The sequence below is a fragment of the Talpa occidentalis genome, unplaced genomic scaffold (assembly GCF_014898055.3).
Source record: "Talpa occidentalis isolate TD23 unplaced genomic scaffold, MPIMG_talOcc4v2.1 talOcc4.4, whole genome shotgun sequence".
In the NCBI taxonomy this organism is placed as follows: domain Eukaryota; kingdom Metazoa; phylum Chordata; class Mammalia; order Eulipotyphla; family Talpidae; genus Talpa; species Talpa occidentalis.
The window spans coordinates 24,960,660-24,980,485 of record NW_023604295.1 but is presented as its reverse complement, the minus strand read 5'-3'; the positions used below and the strand labels follow the sequence as shown (position 1 = coordinate 24,980,485).

The window sequence follows — 19,826 nt, the reverse complement described above, 5'->3', positions numbered from 1 at the left end:
TGGTTGAAAATGCAAATATGTGCATAATTAAAGGGGACAGGATAACAGTGTTAAGCCTTACATTATCAGTTGCTTTTCTGTGTATTCCTACCTACTTGTGAGGTTTGTAAGTTAGATGTTACTTCTATTTTACACAATAAACTTAAGCCCAGAGAAAGTTAAAATTACTTGATTGAATGTCTTGACAAAAGCAGCAGCATTTGAAAATCTTATTTCTAATCTAATAATCATTTTACTGTTGCCCAGTTTTGAGAAGATTAATAAAACTATACTTTGGGTTATACGATGGAAGTACCCAGACAGCTTCAATGTTGGTATTTGTGTAGACTTCATAAGGAGATATTTGAATTCAGCACTTGCAATTGGAACATTGAGCTAAAAAAACAGGAATGTGAGAATTTGTGGTATGTCATGATAAAAATATATTCACCTGAAGGATAGAGTACACTCAAGGAAGGTGCTGAACTTCTAAATATATACCTGAGACCGTAGAATGGAGAACTTAAATACTTGTCTAAACAGTATAGAGTGATTGTGGGAATTAATGGGTACTGATAAATACATTATTAATGTTTTATGTCTAGGTTGTGGAAGATAATAGGAAGAGATTTAGGAAACTCTGAGGCTATTGTTATGAAACAGGTAACAAGTCCTGTAGGAAGGAAGATAAGTGGTATTATATAAGAAGTAGAAGATAACAATCTCAGAGCTTGCAGGTAAAAGTTGACAATCGAAAGTAAAAATCCAACATGATGCTGAATCTTGAAGTGTGATGAATGATGGAATCACTCATAGTTAAGGGCAAGAGGAAAGCAGTTTGGGGGTATAGAAGCATGAGTGAACGCCATAATGCTGAATTATGAGTGTGAAAGGAAATATAAATATAGTTATAGTATTTCATCTGTCAGTTGGAATTTGAATGTTGGCTTGGGAAGATCAGCGTTTGTGTTATAGACCAGCACATAATGGGCAAGTTGTTTCTCTAATTCCTCAGAGTGAGTGGGATTCCTAAGTGGGGAGAGTAAAGAGTAAAAATCTAAGAACTCAAAAGTAAGCTATAATTTAGGTCAGTAAGAAAAATAAGTGAAAGAGATAGGAAAGAAGGCATAGTCAGGAAGCCCAATATTGGAGTTTAAAGACTTCTTGTATTCCTTTTTCTCAAATACTGAAAATGGCAAAGGGTAGGGTTTAAGGGGTCTCAAAACCAGCTGAATTTTTGAAGGTGGTTAGTAATGAAGTTATTTCGAGTCTGTAAGTTAAAAAGTATAACAATAACAAATATTTTTGTTCTTTTGTGTATGTACACATGTTCTTTTACTTAAATGCATAAGTGTACTTAACACGTTTTGTAGTGGACTCTTTTTTCTTTGTCCTCATCATATTGATTTACTGGTTTTCATGATGTACTCCGTGTCCTCCATAGGTTTTCCCCCTTTGAGTGACCATTACTTTCTCTTTTTGGATTTTCATTCTTTTTTATTTTGGTGCCACTAACAACAATATTCCTACAATAAGCATTCTTTAGGAACTTGTGTTTTTATTTCTCTTGGTGGTAAAGTGTATGTATTAGTTGAACCAGTTGGCTTTGTAACTGTTTGACTATTTTAAATCCCCAATACCCTTAGCAAATTCTTCGTTTCTAATATTTTTACTTTTGACAGAGGTTGCCAGATTGTTTTCCAGAATAACTATAACTTACCCAACATCCTGCCAGAAATAGGCATTCTAGATTTCTTAAATTTTTACCTATTTTATGAATGTAATTTTACTTTGTTACTTTAATAACATATTTCATTGATAAGTAGCTAATCTATATAAAATGTGTATATCTTTATGTAAGGTATAACTATCTTTTCATATGTAGTTTTTGAATTTCTAGTCTTGGTTAAAAAGATTATTTCTGCTCTCTAGATTGGACATGCAAGCTTGGTTTTTTGTTAACTTCTGTAGATGAAGTTTATGTGTATATGTACATGCATATATCCCATTTATTTAAAATACTTCAATATTAGATCCATCTGGAATTTCTCTGTAGTAAAACATTTCTCTGTAGTAAAACTACCCTTACTTCCTTTCAGAGATGGACAATCACTTGTGGTAATACAGGTCTGCACAGCATTCCATTATTTGTTAGATCTTTGTAACTTTAGAATATTTTTGGTTTTTAGTCAAAAAAATTCTGTGCCTTTTTTGTTAATATTTTTGTAAGTATTGAATTGTTTTTGGTTCTGTAAATGGAGTATTTTCTTATTTCTATTTTAGGCACTTGCTAATGTTTATATAAGTTATGGTTTAAATTTCCTTATAAGGGACTAGTAATTTTGTTAATGACGGTATATCTAGAAGATCCAAAAGATTCTGTGCTGGAGATCATTTTTACTCTTTTGTACTACTACAGAGGATTAGCACAAAATAACAGGATAAATAAAAATATTTTTGAATTGAGCAAAAGTCAAGGAAGTTTTAATAATGACTTCTACTAATGAAGCGAGGTCACCTGAGTGTAAGTTTTTGGTGAGCTGGTGTTCTTTAGGGCATTTAAAGGTTTTGAAAACCAGTAATGGAAAATTTAGTAATAAAGTTTAAAACATAATATGAGTGCCAAATGGCTCAGAGGGGCAAAATGATCTTAAACACCATTATGGATTGGGGATTACATGAGTTACTGTGCTAGAGTGAGAGTTGGGCAAGATGGTTGAAGCTGAATGTCAAGATCATAGCATTTATTATTGAACTGTCTGATCAGTAAATCTGCATAAAAATGCAAGAACAGAAGGATGATTTTTGGATCGGAGGGTATTGAGTAAGGTGAGATGATCCCCAAAACCTATTAAATTAGGAACAGAGTAAATCTGATTTAAGGAATTTACAGTAAGAGGTAGCTAGAGGTGTATGTATGTGTTTGTCTTGTTTTATAGTTATAGATTTAAAGATAGAGAAGTATGATGCAAGTCATAGTTCGCATGATCTGAGAAATGATTAGAATAATATACTGCCTGGACTGTACTTCTGACTTGTTGAACTTGACTTTTTTTGGTTGCCACAAAGTTTATGACATCTCTTTAAAAACATTGCCAGGTGACTTACCTCCACTACATGAAGAAAGGACCACTGGTAAGTAGAAACTAGACTGTGGATCTTTTTCTTCATATCCAGTGTTTTGTCAGAAAGAAATAGAGATACAAGTTATTGAAATTGAGAGGTAGTAGAGGTTAATGCAGGAATAATTAGAAGGAACATTGAGTTTTTGGCAACAGTCAAGATTAGTTTTTGGTTTTAAAGACTATTGATTGGTTAAAAACAAAGAACTTAATTTTTTCCAAAAAACGGTAATTGAGTGCTTTTTGTGAATTGTGCTATGTATTTCATGAACAAGTACAGTCGTAAATAGGATTGTCTACTCCCAAGTAGCTTGCTTTTTTAAATGAACATGAATAAGTAGTCATTCCTAGAATATTGAGTCACCGTGGTGTTTGAAAAATCTCACCTATCTTATATATAGTACAACCCAGTGTTTCCTTAGAATAGTAGTTTATATAAATAATAAGTTTTGAAGAATGTTTCATTAATTTTCAGTAGATAGTAGTCTATCTACCTATTGATCATGATTAACTTAAACCCTGTCCTATATAATTCAATAATGACTCATCAAGTAACCAGAAACATAGAGGAAAATGATTATACATTTATATGTAAATGCTTTGGGTTTTAATTAATCTGCGCAAACAAGAACAGGATGTCATTGTTCATTTTCGCTCTGAAGCCTGTGGCTCTTAATATTTTATATATTATAGGTTGTATCAATTAATGGTTATTTTCTCTTAGCAGGCCAAAATTAAAATAGCACTTTCCTCCTGATTTGTGTTGTACTTACTGTAATTCATATTTTGGGTTTTGGGTAGCAAAATACATATAAAAGGCTGAGAGACTTTGAAGTAGAGTGAAAACAGGTGTTACTTGTGGGGACACTTTTAGTCTTACAAATTTATATAATGGGTGAAATGATTCTTTAATACATCTTCTTTTTCATCATAGCATTTTTGTTAATAGTAATGACTTTTATGATAACATTAAGCATTGTAATTTAGACTGAATGCTTTGAGATCAGTGACTCAAACAGAATTTAAATTTTTTGAAAAGACAATTTTTGCCCTTATAGTTCCTCAGAGAATTATACAAAAGGGGATTTTTAGTTATATAATTTGGCTTAAAAAAATTGAGTATCTGTTACCATATGATTTCACTATTTAGAAAGGATTATGACTAAATTCTTAGTATTTTTATAGTAAACCAAATTGATTCTGAAGTTGATATCTTTGGGTATAAACAGTGTCCTTTTTTCCCTCTACATACCTTTTGAGCTTCTACAAGAAAAAGGTTTATGGTTTTGTTTCTTTAAAACTTCATTTTGAGCACCTAGGATGTATTTGCATTATGATGAAGGAAGAATATTTGTACTTGTACTTGAGAAACAGTAAATTGATCATCAATTTAATAGTAAATGCTGTGTATATGATGAAAACCTTTGGAATATGTCTAGATGAACTGAGACCTAATCATTTTCTCTGGAGTGGTTTGCTTTCTAGAGAAAAAAATCAAACCCAGAATTTCATATTCAAATCAGAATCTTTAAGCTAAGTAAGGATTTGGAATACTAGGATACAAGTTGAGTATGAAGTAGCCTTGTGTCTGTACTCACTACCTCATACTTAACCTATTTTCCCACCTTTCATATAATAAAGAGGAAAGGTTAATAAATTTCATATGTTACAGTTGTCCAGGAAAGAGAGGAGTCTTAGGAGAAACTAGAAGATGTTAAGGGAGTTAATATTTCTTTAATCTCTCAAATGATATTTTTAGATAGTTTTAATCAGAATCCAAGTAAGGCTTACACATTGCATTTAGTTGCTAAATAAATCTTTTCCTTGTTATTGGAAGAAATAGGTTCATTTACCCTGTTGAACCTCCCCTGTTCTGGATGTGGCTAATAGCATCCTTATTGCTTCAGTCCTGAAAAACTGTCCATTCCTCCTAGGAATTCTGATTCTTTTCATTGATTCAGAAACTATGATCTCACTTTGATATTTTTGAATTTGGTAACTTACCATCAAAGTATTGAGTGTTCATTGCTATGGGTTGTCATTGATTGCTTCTAGACATTATTAGAACTAGAAAATTTGTATTCTAGTAATCAAAGATAGTTTATGAATTCCTATATAATATTTCAATTTAAATTAAATATTATAAGGCTTTAAAGCTTGATTTATTGTGTGAATTTTATTGAAATATGTCATCAGTGTTACATATGTTAAAATAATTTTAACATTTTGCATTCAATTCCATCAAATGAATTTTTAAATAAAAGTAGAATTATTAAACTTATTTGCCATCAAGAAAAATTGTCCTCTAGAATGTGTGACACATTCATCCTCTCACTTCTCATATTCCCTACATGTTGTTGTACGTCCTCTAGTTGTAGCCAGCCAATGGAGTGCAGTACCATGAAAATAAAGATGAGGTTTTCACTCTCTATTTATATTGCAGATAATGCGGGTTGGCTGTGTCTCTGTTCTGAGTCTTCTCATTTGGAGGTCCAGAAACTTGGAGCAGACCTCATGGAAACATGTTCATTCTTTGGAAAGAGAAATTAGAGTTTGCAGATGCTTAGAATACCTCTTAAAGCTATCATTGGACCTGGTGGGTATCATAACTACTCAGTCCACTGGTCAAAGCATGTCGCATAGGTATTCCAACGGTGGAGATTGATAACTTGGCAAGAAAACAAAACAGTGATTATATTTTAACAGTAGTACATTTAGCCACATAAAGTCCCGTAACTTGTTCCCTGTGTATTGATGCCCATCACAGCGACTGTAATTAATGTTGCTTTGAACTTTGATTTAATGGGCTTATCTGACAACTAAGCTAAACAAAAATGGGAAAAAGGCTTTGTTAGACCATGTCTATACCCGCTATCTACACTTTTGAGAGGTAAAATAATGGCATCTGTTTTTACTAATCCTGGGCTTTCTCAGCTTAGCAGCGGTTAACTGTTGAATTGTGTCCTTCAAAATTCATTTGATGTTCAGACCATCTCTTCTCTCCTCCGTCTGCCCAACCTTATTTGGAAATAGGATTTTTATAGAGGTCTTTAAATTAAAATGAGATCCTTAGGGTGGGTCCTTATCTGTTTTGGTATCCTTGCAAAAAGGAAATTTGGACACAGAGGGAAAAGAGTATCAAAAGGTATTAGAGGTAATGTGTCCTCAAGCTAAGGAAGCTAGGAGAGAGAACCTGGAAACACATCCTTCCACAACTCTTTGGGAGTATTGCCTGTCAGTACCTTGATTTTTGGACTTCTGACTTCCTAACTATGAGACAATAGATTTCTGTTGTAGGCCACTTAATTTGTGGTACTTTGTTTGGGTAGCCCTAGGAAGTCAGTATAGTGAAATAGTTTGACAGTTCACTCCGTTTGGCTTTATTATTATTTCAAGAGCCCTGGAAGAAATGTGAGCCATAACTAGTTATTGCTATATTAGAATGGACTTAATTGCCAGGCTAAGGAATTTTCTACTTTGCGAAAGGAGTACTTTCAAATAGAAATTTGGCAGCTAAAGTAAGAAGAAACTAGCTTCAGAGTAGTTTATTATATTAACCTTTATTGTTTAACAATGGATCAGTTTAGCTGTTGAGGAGATAGATACAAGACGATGGATGCGCTGTTTCAATACCTTCAGATCCATTTTTCAGACTCTGAAAATGTGCAGCATACTTGAGTTCTGTCTAATCTGGGATTCTACATTAAACCACAGAATACTAAATTTTATGGTGGACCAGTAGGAAAATTTTGAAAGTTCAGTGTATGGATTGAAGTATGTTAATCCTTAGTATTTGTGAATGTGAATATGTAAATTAAAGTTTGTAATCCCTAGTATTTGTGAATGTGACATTACTTGTAAATAAGGTCTTTGGTGATATAATTAAGATAAAGTTATTATGCTGGGCTCTATTCCAATATGCCTGGTATCCTTATTAAAAAAAAAAGCCTTAGCGTGGACACACACGCAAAGAATGCCATGTGAAGATATAGACCCAGTGGGAAAGACAGCCAGCCATGTGAGGGTGGAGGCAATGCTGGAGTTAAACCATCACTAGCTAAGTAGCCTGGGGCTACCAGAATCTGGAAGAGGGAAATAATAAGGATCCTTTTCTAGAGGCACTGGAAGGACCATGGCCCTGTCAACTGCTTGATTTCAGACTTCAAACTTCTAGAACTGTCATAAATTTCTGTTATTTTTAAACCACCTGGTTTGTTACTGCAAATCTGGGAAATGGATGCAAGCAGGGCATACAGATTTTGAAATTACTTTATGATCTGAAATCATCACATTTTTTGCATAAATTGTCCAGAATACTTATAGTTGGCTAAACAAGGGAGGTACCAAAATTTGCCATTCTTTGTATTCAGCGGGGAATCTTTAAACAATACTAATGTCTGACTCCTGCCTCCAGAGATTCTGGTTTAATTAGTATGAAATTTGACATGGACATCAAGACTTTTCACATTTCCCCAGACATTTTAATGTGCATCAAATTTTGAAGAACCGCTAAGCTAAATGTAGCTTAGTCATATATTTTCCTGCCTCCCCCTAGACGTAATTTTGTGTTTATTTATCTTTTATTAGCTCTAGGTAATACCCACCTCCCCCAGCCCATTTATGCCTTTGCCTATCATGATTTTTTTCATTTGTTAAATTTTATTATATTCTGTTCTTGCTAGCCTAACTATTCATCTTCATATAGTAAATTATTTATAAAGTTGCTCTAAGATGTCTGTATTAAAACACCAAATCTTAAAATTTTCTAATTCATGTGCATGTAGGTCCTTGAAAGTTATATTAGTGTTACATAGGTTGCAAGTAAGTGAAAATCTTATTTACCTTTGTGTTGAAGTAGATTTGCATTTTGTGAGGTATACAAGTCATAATCAAATCATTGTCTATTTTCCTGCACAATTGTATTAGAAATGATAAATTGAAGGATTGAAACATTGTGTTCTTCAGGTGCCCCACTTTATATCTTTTTTTAATATCACAAAGTTAATGAAGTTTTTTTGTGTGTGTGGGGGGGAGGGGTATATAATGGTCTAAAAATAAAGTAATACAAACAGCACATTTAAAATCATCTGGGGCCTCCCCGGTGGCGCAGCGGTTGAGTGCTGGGTTGCGAAGCTGCCCTCAGCCTCTGTAGCACCGGTTCGATCCCCGGGCTGCTCCCCAGCCACCGGAGGAGGGTCCCACATGGCGTGCAGACCTCTTCTGCCGCCCGCTGCTCCCCTCAGCAGTGTACTTCGGTCCTTCTGCCTGCTCTGCTCCCCGCTCTGGCTCTGGTGAATTCTCTCACCCTCCCGCGCTTCTGACTGTACCCAGTGCTTGTTTGTATGTATGTATGTATAAATCAATCAATCAATTGGTAAAAATAAATCTTTAAAAAAAAATAAAATCATCTGGTCCCTCTTTGTAGCAATATAAAACTATTTGTCTCATTAGATATTAGTAGGTAAATTTTTCCTTTCTATAGTTAAGGTGTTATATAAAAACTAAGCCTAATTTTACACTTATATCAAATTTAGTATTGTAATAAAATAACACTAATCATCTGTTGACAATGGTTATTTTCTTTAAGGTACTTGATAATTTACTCAAATATGGGAAGTTCTGTCATAAGGAAGTATATTTCTGGTTTGTAATATATGTTCCCTGCAAAGTGCAAAGTTAAGCCATTATTATTTATTAATATTTTGTTCTATCAGATTTTTAAGCTTGTTATCTACCTTTATAAGAAAGACCCTTCTAGAAAAGACTTAATTTGTTTTTGGTGGTGGTAGGGACCAGTGTAGAAACCTAGAGCACAGGTGCTGTATGACAGGGCCAATGGGCTCACTTGGTTTTGACTGTGAAGTCCCAGGTGCATTTCAGGGCAGGTGGGGTAAGTTGTTAAGGCAAAGAGTTTCATTGGTAGGACAGTGCTAAGTAATAGAGAGTGTGGTAAGGGGACTAGTCTGGGAAAAGGAATGCTAGAGATATGATAGAGGTGCATAGGGAAAGTTGTATTTCCTCAGCAATTTTGCCCAGACCTAGGTTTTCATACCTAAATAAAGGATAATGGCTTATATACAATGATTAAAAAAAAAAAAAGGAACCCTATCATCTTATGTTTGAATTTCTTCTAATATATCATCATAGCAATTATTGATAAGTAAGTAGCAAAATGAGTGTGAGCTAGTTTTTATTATTAAATATAGATGTGCTTCTGTTTCCCTCGATTTCCTCCATACATCCTATATCTCATCCATTCTTTTATGTTGTCAGAGTCTACAGGGGTAGATTTCGAAAATAATCTAGGGATAGTCTGGAAATTTGACTGAAGAATTTTAAATTTGTTGTTGAGGTATCCACCACCATTTATTTCTCATGTAGCTGGCAGATTGACTATATATGATTGCATTGATTTTTCTAGTGCCAAAGCCCCTGCACTGTGTTGATTGTGTGTGTGTTTATGTAAGGAAGGCTACCCTTGCTTATAGCCCTGAGTGTATTCTCTTTGGGAAATAAAAACTACAAGACAGAGACCAACTTCATGTTTTATCTCATGGAAAATTAACCATATTACAGTTCTGTGGAAACTTATCACTTAACACAAGTGACAAAATGGGGTAAGCATACGGGACAGTCCGAATCCTCACCAATAAGAGGGGAAATGTATGTGGTGGTAGTATTTCCTTACTATAGCCTCCACACCCTTTTTGTAGCTTTTTATAGTAGAATTTGATAAGAAATGGGATACAGTCTGGAATTTGGCTATGAAAGTCTGTTCTTTACAATACCATTTTTATCAATGTTATGCATCCAATAAATTTTAAATGTTGATAATTTATTTGTAAATTATAAAATTTCATGTTATAGTAAATTAAACATTTGTAAACTTATGAAATTGGATGCTGAATATACAGTAAATGTGTGTGACATTGGGGAAATTAATTTTATTAAAAAAACATTTTTATGTTAACGGAATTCTATTTTCTTAGCGTTCAGGACTTAGACTAGTGCTAGGCATATATTTGTTGAATGAATGACAAGCTGAATTTCAGCAAAATTATTGAATGTAGTGGATATACAGGTTTACTATCCAAAAGTAGAGAATTCCTATGATAATTTTCCTAAGTGAAATGGTTAAAGCAAAGAATACCATTCATTTATGTGGGAAACATTTTGTGTGTCCTCAGAGTTCAAATATAACCTACCAAATGACACATAAAACTTGAAATAATACTAACATATAGAGCAAAGGCAAGAATGATATAAAAAATTCACAACTGTATAAAATAGTTTCCAGGGAAGGAGCTTGACCACCCCAGATCCTGGGAGTGCATGCTGTCTCTAGGTTGAAACTAACTCTTGGCTTTTCACATAATGCCAGCTCTAGAAATTTGGGAAAATATCTGTATCTGGAAAGAAGTCCCATTTACAGAGATGTAGTCACAGATGATTGGTAGTTTTCACTCCCTGTGTTTTAATTGGTAGATTGCATATATTTTATTAAAACTAAAAGTTTGCATAAGGATATATATGACTTTTAAAAGAATACTTTTTTGTGTTTATTACTTATAAATTTACTGGTAACCTAATTTTAATCCAACATGACTCTAACAAAGCAAATTAAAAATTTAGATCCTATTGCAGATTGAACAGTATTGTGGCCTAAATGGTCTGTTTTCTCAGGAAACTCTTGAATATTGCCCAAAAAATTCACACCAATATTGCCAGGAGGGAGTTTTTATGTTAGCAGATCGCAAACATTTTGGTTTTAGTAGTCTGTTACATTCTTAATTTATTAATTACCCCAAAGGACTTTTATTTTTGTGGGTTATAATCTATCTATACTTGCTGCATCAGAAATTGGAACTGTGAATTTTATATTACTAATGCATTTTAACCTAATAAGCCCATTCGTTATATAAACACAAGCAACTTTTTATGAAAAATAGGCATTTTCTAAGACAAAAAAGTTTTCATGGAAATGGTGTTGTTTTGTGATTTTGTAAATTTTTAGTAATCTCTGGCTTAGTAGAAGATAGTTGCGTTCTCGCATCTGTTCCTCAGTCACATTGAGAAATGCTGTAGATGAAATATATGAAAAAAAATCTGTTCTTACAAAGATTTAATTGCAGATTTTTCAAATCAAAACAAAACTTTATTTTTGAAGTGAATTTCCATAACTCTTTTGATACTTCACTAAATAAGAGTGGATAGTTTCAATGCAAAATCTAAAATGCATCAGTGAACTCTTTGTATTGTTAAAATAAAAACCATTGGTCTCTCTTGAACTTTGGATCATTTCCTAATAGATAATTTTGTCTTGATCATTGGGAAAATACTTATTCAGTGAGTTATTCACATCATCCATATGTTTATTAGACAGTATAAAAATCAGAATCATTAATAGCACTGTTGAGCTCATTAGAGAAGCTTTTGAGTATTGGGAAGCTCTCATACTCATGGTGAGTTTTCTCCTTAAAGCTTCCCTACAAATGCTGTTTGTTTTCTTTAAAGTCACATCCTCGGTTCATTTGCAAGAAAATGCCTGCCAAATTGTCAATCTGAAAAACCATAATTTTTCAGTTCTTTGAAGTAAAAATGGTGATCCATGAAAAGTAGCTAGTTCAGTTTGGAATTCAAACAGTTGCTCACTGCTTTCTTTGAGACAGCTATTATTTTAGTATTCAACAGAAGTACTTTATGTGTACTTAATGTTTTTATACAACGTGTATTTAACAGGTGGTTAAGATTTTAATAAAATAAGATTTTTTGCTGCTTTATCAAGGAAATTCTACAGTAAAGAATATTTGTGGGGGAGTTTTGAGTTCAGATTTATGAAGAATGTAAGAACTAATACAATAAGGTGTCAGTCCACTGTTGCTATGTAACAGTGTAAGTATAAATTCAGTGAAAAAGTTAAGAAATATCTCAGTAATGCTATAAAAATAATTTTGACTTTAAAGACTTTTAAAACTGGGAACCCCAAAGACCCACAGACCTCAATTTAAGACCCAATTTCTATGTTCAAATAAAAGTTGATCAAACCTTGTTATCAATCTGACAAAGATAACTTTGTTTTTTTGTTTTCAGCAATTTGAACAACCTAAGCAGTGAAGGATATTCACTATGAAATGAAGTATCTTTTAAAAGATGCTATTAAAACTCTTTCTTTGCAGTTACAGAGTATATATAACTAACTTGGTAGAGTATTTACAAAAGAGGAACACAGTAGTGTGATTGTGGAGTGGTACACATGAGTTATTCATATGTGTACTTTTCTGTTTTTTTTTTTTTTTTTTTTTAAACAGAAAAATTTGTATGTCAGTACTGTCAACTGTTTTTCTCATCCCCCAGTTTTCAGTAAAATTTGTAAATCTACTTCATTTATAACTACCATCAGTTTTTACTCCATCTTCTTTTGACTTTTATCTTTTACATTACTAATAGCTGAGTTGCGCGATGTGTATATACATGTATTTATTAGTCTTATTTGAGTATTAAAATTGATGTAAGCCATCTTCACTTTATTTGAACAAGCACTTGTTGCCCAATTGGTATGAATGTTAATTTTTTTTATAATTTATTTTTTTCATACTTGGACAGTTAGCCCATGCTTCTGTTGCCCGAACAACCTTATGTACATTTTTACTTTTGACTTCTAGAAAAGAAATTGGAGTATAACTTAATCATCCACATGTTTTGATTTACTTAGGGCTCAGTAGTCAGTTCTCTTTACTTTTTTTACCCCTTCAAGGAACCAAGGAATACCTTTTTATCAGATAAACTTTCATAAATGCTATTATAGGTAGTGTTTACATATAACAGCACAAATTTGTTGTACCTTGCCCTCATCTTATTTTGCCTGTAGTATCTCATTTTAAAGCCTAGCTTCCCTCTATTCAGGCAGTTATTATACTTTTAATGTTTTAACTGTGTTCCAGTCTCATAACATGTCAGTTCCAAAACCAGACTAAGTTTGAGAAAATTTTGTTACATTGCTATACTGGTTTCTCTTAGAGCAAATGTGGAATTTCTCTTGTTGGTGAAGGAGAATTAGCTTCTTTATTTTTATTTTTATTAATTTTATTTACCTTATATTCATTTCCAGTTTTCTCTTTCTCAGACTGACAGTGGTTTACCTTACGTCCTGTGACTAATTTCTGGTCAGTTGAAAAGTTATCCCAGGAATATACCCTATCATCTGTTTTCTTTTTTTTTTCTTTTTAAGGATTTATTTATTTATGCATACAAGAGATGGGGTACAGGTCAGAGGTGCGGGGGTCGGGGTGAGAGGATTCACCAGAGACAGAGTGGGAAACAGAACAGGCAGACTGACCTAAGTACACTGCTGAGGGGAGCATTAGGCTAGTCAGGAGAGGTCTGCTGCGCCATGTGGGTTGCTCCCTGGTCAGCTGGGGATTGAACTTGTTCTGCAGAGGCTGTGGACAGCTTCATAGGTTGCATCTTAACCCTTGTGCCACCAGGGAGGCTCCTCATCTGTTTCCTTAGTGTTTTAATTTCTTGTCCTTATTATGTGTCAGTATACTTTGGCTATAATTTATTCAATATCTCACCACATGTTTATTGAGTGCCCCTTTGAATTATGTAGTTTTACATTTTAAACAGATCTTAGAAAACCTCTGTGTAAGTAACCAACTCATATCTTTGGGAAAATGAAGTTCAATTTACACGAAGTAGATTATGAGACAGCTCATTTAGAGACCTTTTTGGGTTTAAAAAGAAAATGGACTATCACTGGTGTTGGTTCAATTTAAATCAAAGTTGACTCATAGTATATTGAATGCTACTTTACTGTCCCTGATCTAGAGTATTTTGCTGAAGCTCTTAAAATTTCCTAATTGGGATTTAAACTTAGTGCTTTCTGCCAGAAAATCATTGGCAAATGTTTTGTAGAATCATTCTGTGTTTGGTTAAAACCACACGGTATTACAGGCTGTTCAAAAAAGTAGGTGATGTGTTGGATTTGACACACGGGTTGTAGATTACAGTCAAACTACCCCTCCACCCCCCACCTCTGGTACATTTCACAGTTGAAACAAGTATCTGATATTAGATGTTTCAGTTACTACTGAGTCATTAGTTTGGTATACCATTTGCCTATTTCTTTATATAAGTCAATGTTTTATAAAGGATAGTTTGTCCTAGTGAGCATCATTAGTATATATTTTAATATAGCTTAATGACGTGGCCTCCTTATTTGTCCCTTTTATTTCCTGGAGATGTCCATCTGAGAGCTGACAGCTTTTTAAATTTTCTAACACATGTTTTTAACCCTATTAAAAATGATCATATGATCTGGTTTTCTCTTTCAATTTGTGTAATACCTTATTTGTACTGACTCAAATCATTAAAGTTTAGAAGTCAAAGAGACCATCTAGTTCAGTTTTCTTGTTTTATAGATGAAGAAAACAGAGACCTAGAAGACTCACATCATTTGTATACATCATATAGACTACCTGAGATCTTATTTCTCTGTCATGTTATCTGTAATTCACCTGAGTGCTCTGGATTCCAATGAAAAGGGTAAGGAAAAGAAATTTAGAAGTTTATCCATTTTATGTTATAATCATACTTTAATTTTGTAAGATTAACCAACTTTTGAATGTTGGTAACCATTAATCTGAAAATAAAACAATAACCAAAAGAAGAATTTATCACAGCACAAAAACTGTCTATCTCTGTTAAAAAGAAATATATTAGCCTTTATGTACATTGTACACATTGCTGGGCAGAGTCTATTAAGAAAACTACTCAAAGTGTTCACATGCCAAATTTGGAAGGTAAAAAATCAATGCCAGTACATGCTACTTTCTCATAACAAGCTATCTTATTCACCTCTTTTTTTCCCCTCCCAATTTCTTCTTGGGATGAGAAATGATGTAGACATTTTACTGGGACACATTACATTTGAATTATTAAATATACCCTTAAAAATACCTATATAAAACAAATTACGCATAAAGCTAGTCATTTCTTTTAAAAGGATATTTTCTCTTTTTTTAATGGTGTGAATAAATTATTGCATGAGATAGGGTTTTTTAAAAATAGAACTTATGGGCCTCCCTGGTGGCGCAGCAGTTGAGTGCTGGGTTGCGAAGCTGCCCTCAGCCTCTGCAGCGCCGGTTCGATCCCCGGCCACCGGGTGAGGGTCCCACATGGTGCGGTGCGCACACCTCTCCTGCCGCCCGCTGCTCCCCTCAGCAGTGTATTTCGTCTGTCTGCCTGCTCTTCTCTCCACTCTGGCTCTGGTGAATTCTCTCACCCTCCCACACTTCTGACTATACCCAGTGCTTGTATAAATAAATAAATAAATCTTTAAAAAAAAAATAGAGCTTAAACTTACTTTATAATGTTTAGAGGTAGAATTTTTGTTTATTGTAAGGAAACAGATTGCTTTACTTCTTTTTGGGCTTAACTACTATAGGCAACCATGAAAACATATTCTTAAAATGTTTGACAAACTGTAGTTGAAGGCTAATGCATATAAAGTAAATATGCTTTTGTTTGCCATTAAAGCTTTAAGAAATCAGCTAGGTAATTTGATTTTGTTGTGTAGTTTTCTTTATAGTTTGATTAGTATTACACTAAAATAAGCTAAAATATGTGTTTAATTTAAAGCTTATTGTTCCTCCTTGAGATTGATTCTGAATCATAACATTGTACTTTACAGCTTATAAAACTAATGGTAAACAGATTTCATTTAGTATAATAAAGTTTTGTGAAACCTCTTAAGATGTAGCATTATAAAAGTTGGGAATGTATATTATACATGTTTTATGCTATAGTACCAAAAACTTCAAAGCTAAGTCTTGAAATATATGGTCTGTATTTTACCAAATTTTGTACGCACAAAAGTGTTTATACATACCATGGGTAGGATTTTAATGATTATTTTTAATAAAGTGGGAAAATTATGAGTAATGCTGTTCCTGAGAGTATTTCATGGGTGAACTGGAGAGAATAGACATTGGCGGGATGGGCAGATTATAGAACAGGTGTGTTAAGTTGCTTTATTTCCTCCCACTTTTGGAAGCCCAAGATCAAGATACTAGCAGGTTTAGTTTCTCCTTGTACTATTCTACTGACCTCATTTTAACTAAGTCACCTACGTAAAGGCCCTCTCTCCAAATAAATTTACATTCTGAGTCCTGAGGTTAGGGCTTCAACATGTGAATTCTAGAGGGACACAGTTCAACCAATGAAATGGTAGAACCACCATGACTTGGCTAATAGTACATTGATTTAACTTCTCTCCTGTTTTATTCCTCCTCCTCCTCCTCCTTCTCTCTCTCTCTCTCTCTCTCTCTCTCTCTCTCTCTCTCTCTCTCTCTCTCTCTCTCTCTCTCGTTATTGTTGCTGTTGCTATAGTTAGGTATTTTGGCAGTTTGTTTGGGATTTAGATGAATAATTTGACATTTCCTATGATCACCTAGTGGAGGTAGCATGGCTGCTGCTGTTTGCTTCATAGCAGATTAAGAACTCGAGCCCAACAAAAAATAATTTTGATACATTATTTTAATGACTTCAGAATCTTATTTTATTAGCATGGTATTGTAGTGTCTGTAGAAGGCTGGCTGATCATTTAGGACTACCATTCACAACACAGTCCATGTAAAACAGTTCAGTGACAGCCTGCACTGTATGTGGATGCTTGGCAACACGTGATGGCTCAGAAGTAGCAATTTCCTAGGATCTTTCAGTACTAAGAATTTTTTATAATCATATTATTTTACTTTGTATATTTCATACTGTATTTTTTTGTGGAGTTTTTCTACATGAGACAAAGTCCACTTAATTCCTTAATAACATTTCTGAATAGATAGATCTACATGTTGAAATGTTGTTCTCATATTTCAGTGCTCTTAAATTAAAGGGATAGAAATTAATACTGAAGAGGAAATAAAATCATGTATACAAGGCTTAGCGCTTGGCTAGTGTATGCTCACACATTCTCCCCCCCCCCACTGTGTGTGTGTGTCTGTGTGTGTGTGTGTGTGTGTCTGTACATACAGCATGTAGCAGTTACCCAATAAATGAGAATATACTTCTGCTTCATTTTCCGTAACATTTAAATTTATGGGAAACTGTGTGTATACAGATAGTAACCAAAGTGACTTGATTTACTTTAGAAATTTTGAGTTAAAAGGAAAATTAGCTCTTGCCTATGATCGAACTCTGTAAGCCATGTGCATTTTATGTCCTTCACCTACCTGGACCCTTAGTTTCAGGATATATTTTCTTACAAGATTCTGGTTTTTTTTTTGTTTTTCCTTATCTGAGTTGGAATTCGTTGTCTTTTTCCTGACAGCCTGTAAAGTTACAAGGTCTGAGTCTGGTTTACTTCGTTTAGCTATGTCTCTAACACCTGTCATAGTGCCTAGCACTTTGGAAGTGCTCAACCAAAGTTTTGATTGAGTAAATAAATAGGTCAGAAAAATTTTGGCTTAGTGCATTTTTCTCTTAATAGGCTTTGTCAATTGCATGTCCATGGTAGGGGTTTATTTTTTTTTAAGATGTATTGATTGATTGATTTATACATACATTCATATAAGCACTGGGTACAGTCAGAAGCGCGGGAGGGTGAGAGAATTCACCAGAGTCAGAGCGGGGAGCAGAGCAGGCAGAAGGACCGAAGTACACTGCTGAGGGGAGCAGTGGGCGGCAGGAGAGGTCTGCGCGCCATGTGGGACCCTCCTCCGGTGGCCTGGGAGCAGCCGGGGATCGAACCAGCGCTTCAGAGGCTGCGGGCAGCTTTGCAACCCAGCGCTCAACCGCTGCGCCACCGGGGAGGCCTGGTAGGGGTTTATTTTTTATTGATGACTCTTTTCCCCTAGACTCAATGGTACCTTATCAGCATTTGTATGGTTTATCACTCCAGAATAATATAAGAAACTGAAAATTTGACCTTCCTAAATGAGGGAAACAGAACGCGATATACCCACTTTTCATGAACTGTGAATATTATAACTACTATGAAATGTTCCTGCTGAGATGTCTTTCCCTTTTTACCTCTAGTTCAGAATATATAAAGTACAGTTACTGAGAGGACCAGACTCTCTTGACATACACCATTCCTGTGGGCAGTTTTTTATTTTGTCCAGTCTGGAAACAACTGGAAAATAATTTGTCTCCTCCCTCCTCCATTGTTTTTCCAACTATATAGTACTAACATTTCAGTTATTTTCTAGTTTTAAAGTATTTCTTGGATTAGTTCCCCTACTTGTTGACCCTCTCCTGGTCACACAGAATATCCAAGGTTACATTTGAAATTTGACAAATTTCAAAAAGTTAGACATTTTAAACTAAATTACAGTAATAAACTAGCTTAAGATAAAACTTGATGTAGTTGCTCAATAAATATTTGATGCAGTAAGGATGTAATTTTTTCTGTCTCTGTAATTTGATCTTTGTTTCTCTAATATCTCTGCCCTAACCTCAGTGATACATATTGCATCCCAGGCTTCACATAGTGTCCTTATTGCGTATGCATTCTTTTCTGGATGGAGGAGATTGTCTTTCATAGAAAGCATCAAATGACTACTGGTATTTCACTTGCTGGTAGTGATTGAGTTGGGGCAGAGGAGTGAGATGTGTAATGTGGGGTGGAGTGATCCTGTGTAGCCAAGGTGTGTAGGCTATACCATCTAGATTTGTTTAATTGTACTCTACAATGTTCATACAACTATGAACTCACCTAAGGACCCATTTCCCAGAAGATAACACCATTTGGTAAGGGGCCAATGACAGTAATTTGCTGGTTGGCTTAAGCATATTCCTTTGAACTAAGAGGTCCAGAGTATCATAAACTACAAGATGAGAATGGAATAATTCTTCAAATGGAAGATAGTGATATCTTTTTTCAGACTGGGAGTGGATGCTGCAAGAAGCAAGCCAGTTTTCTGCATCTTGTTAATTAGTCTGTGTATGAGTTGCAGATTTCAGAGCAACCCAAGTCATCCTCTGTTCTAGATGGAGTCCCAACCAACAATATACCAGTGCTAATAATATCAGTCAGCTTGGGCCCCTGTCACTCACTAATATTTATTTAGAAACATCACACAAAATGTCCAAGGTTGCATTATTTGGCAATAATTAGCCTACATAAAAACAATAGTTCTGGCTCTGGTGAATTCTCTCACCCTCCTGCACTTCTGACTGTACCCAGTGCTTGTATAAAAAAAAAATAATAATAATAAATAATAAATTAAAAAAAAAAACAAAAAACAATAGTTACAAATCCCTATTAGCAGCTTTTGATATTGTTCTTTTTAAAAACTTTTAAACAGCTATGGTTATATTTGTAGATATATTTGAAGAAACATTTCCTATTTTGTTACAGTGTTAATATACTTAACAATCTTACAAATCTTTGCAGATGTTATGGCCAGAATGTTTTGATTGTTAATGAAGTTGACCTTTTCCTAATGTTTGAGCTGCAAGGGTCATAAATTCAGTCCTTTTAGTATTTCCAGTTACTTTCATCCAGTTATTTACTTATAGGGACTTTTCCTGATCCTGAGAAATACTCATAAATGCACACCTATTAAAAAAAAACAACTTTAAGCGTATTTTTTAGGAGTCCTAAAACAATGAAAATTAAGAGTCATCTAATTGTTGAAACAAACTAAAATTGAATTAATATATCTATTATGGGATAATGTAATATCAATATACATTTGGACAAAATTATTTTTGTAAAAAAAA

General features: G+C 34.1%; 1 protein-coding gene across 11 annotated transcripts in view; it reads left to right on the top strand.

The window, feature by feature from the left end:
• The window catches only part of TBL1XR1 (TBL1X/Y related 1), a 167,548-nt gene that overhangs the window by 98,499 nt on the left and 49,223 nt on the right, over positions 1 to 19,826 (top strand). For 2 of the 11 annotated variants that reach the window (XM_054700381.1, XM_054700379.1), the window contains 2 exons: positions 5,545 to 5,697; positions 14,522 to 14,645. The exons of 6 other annotated variants lie outside the window; for them this stretch is intronic. The gene's annotated coding sequence lies outside the window, so the exon portion shown is untranslated. The remainder of the gene's footprint in view (positions 1 to 5,544; positions 5,698 to 14,521; positions 14,646 to 19,826) is intronic. 3 more of the 11 variants (XM_054700380.1, XM_037525122.2, XM_054700383.1) reach the window with 2 other exon arrangements.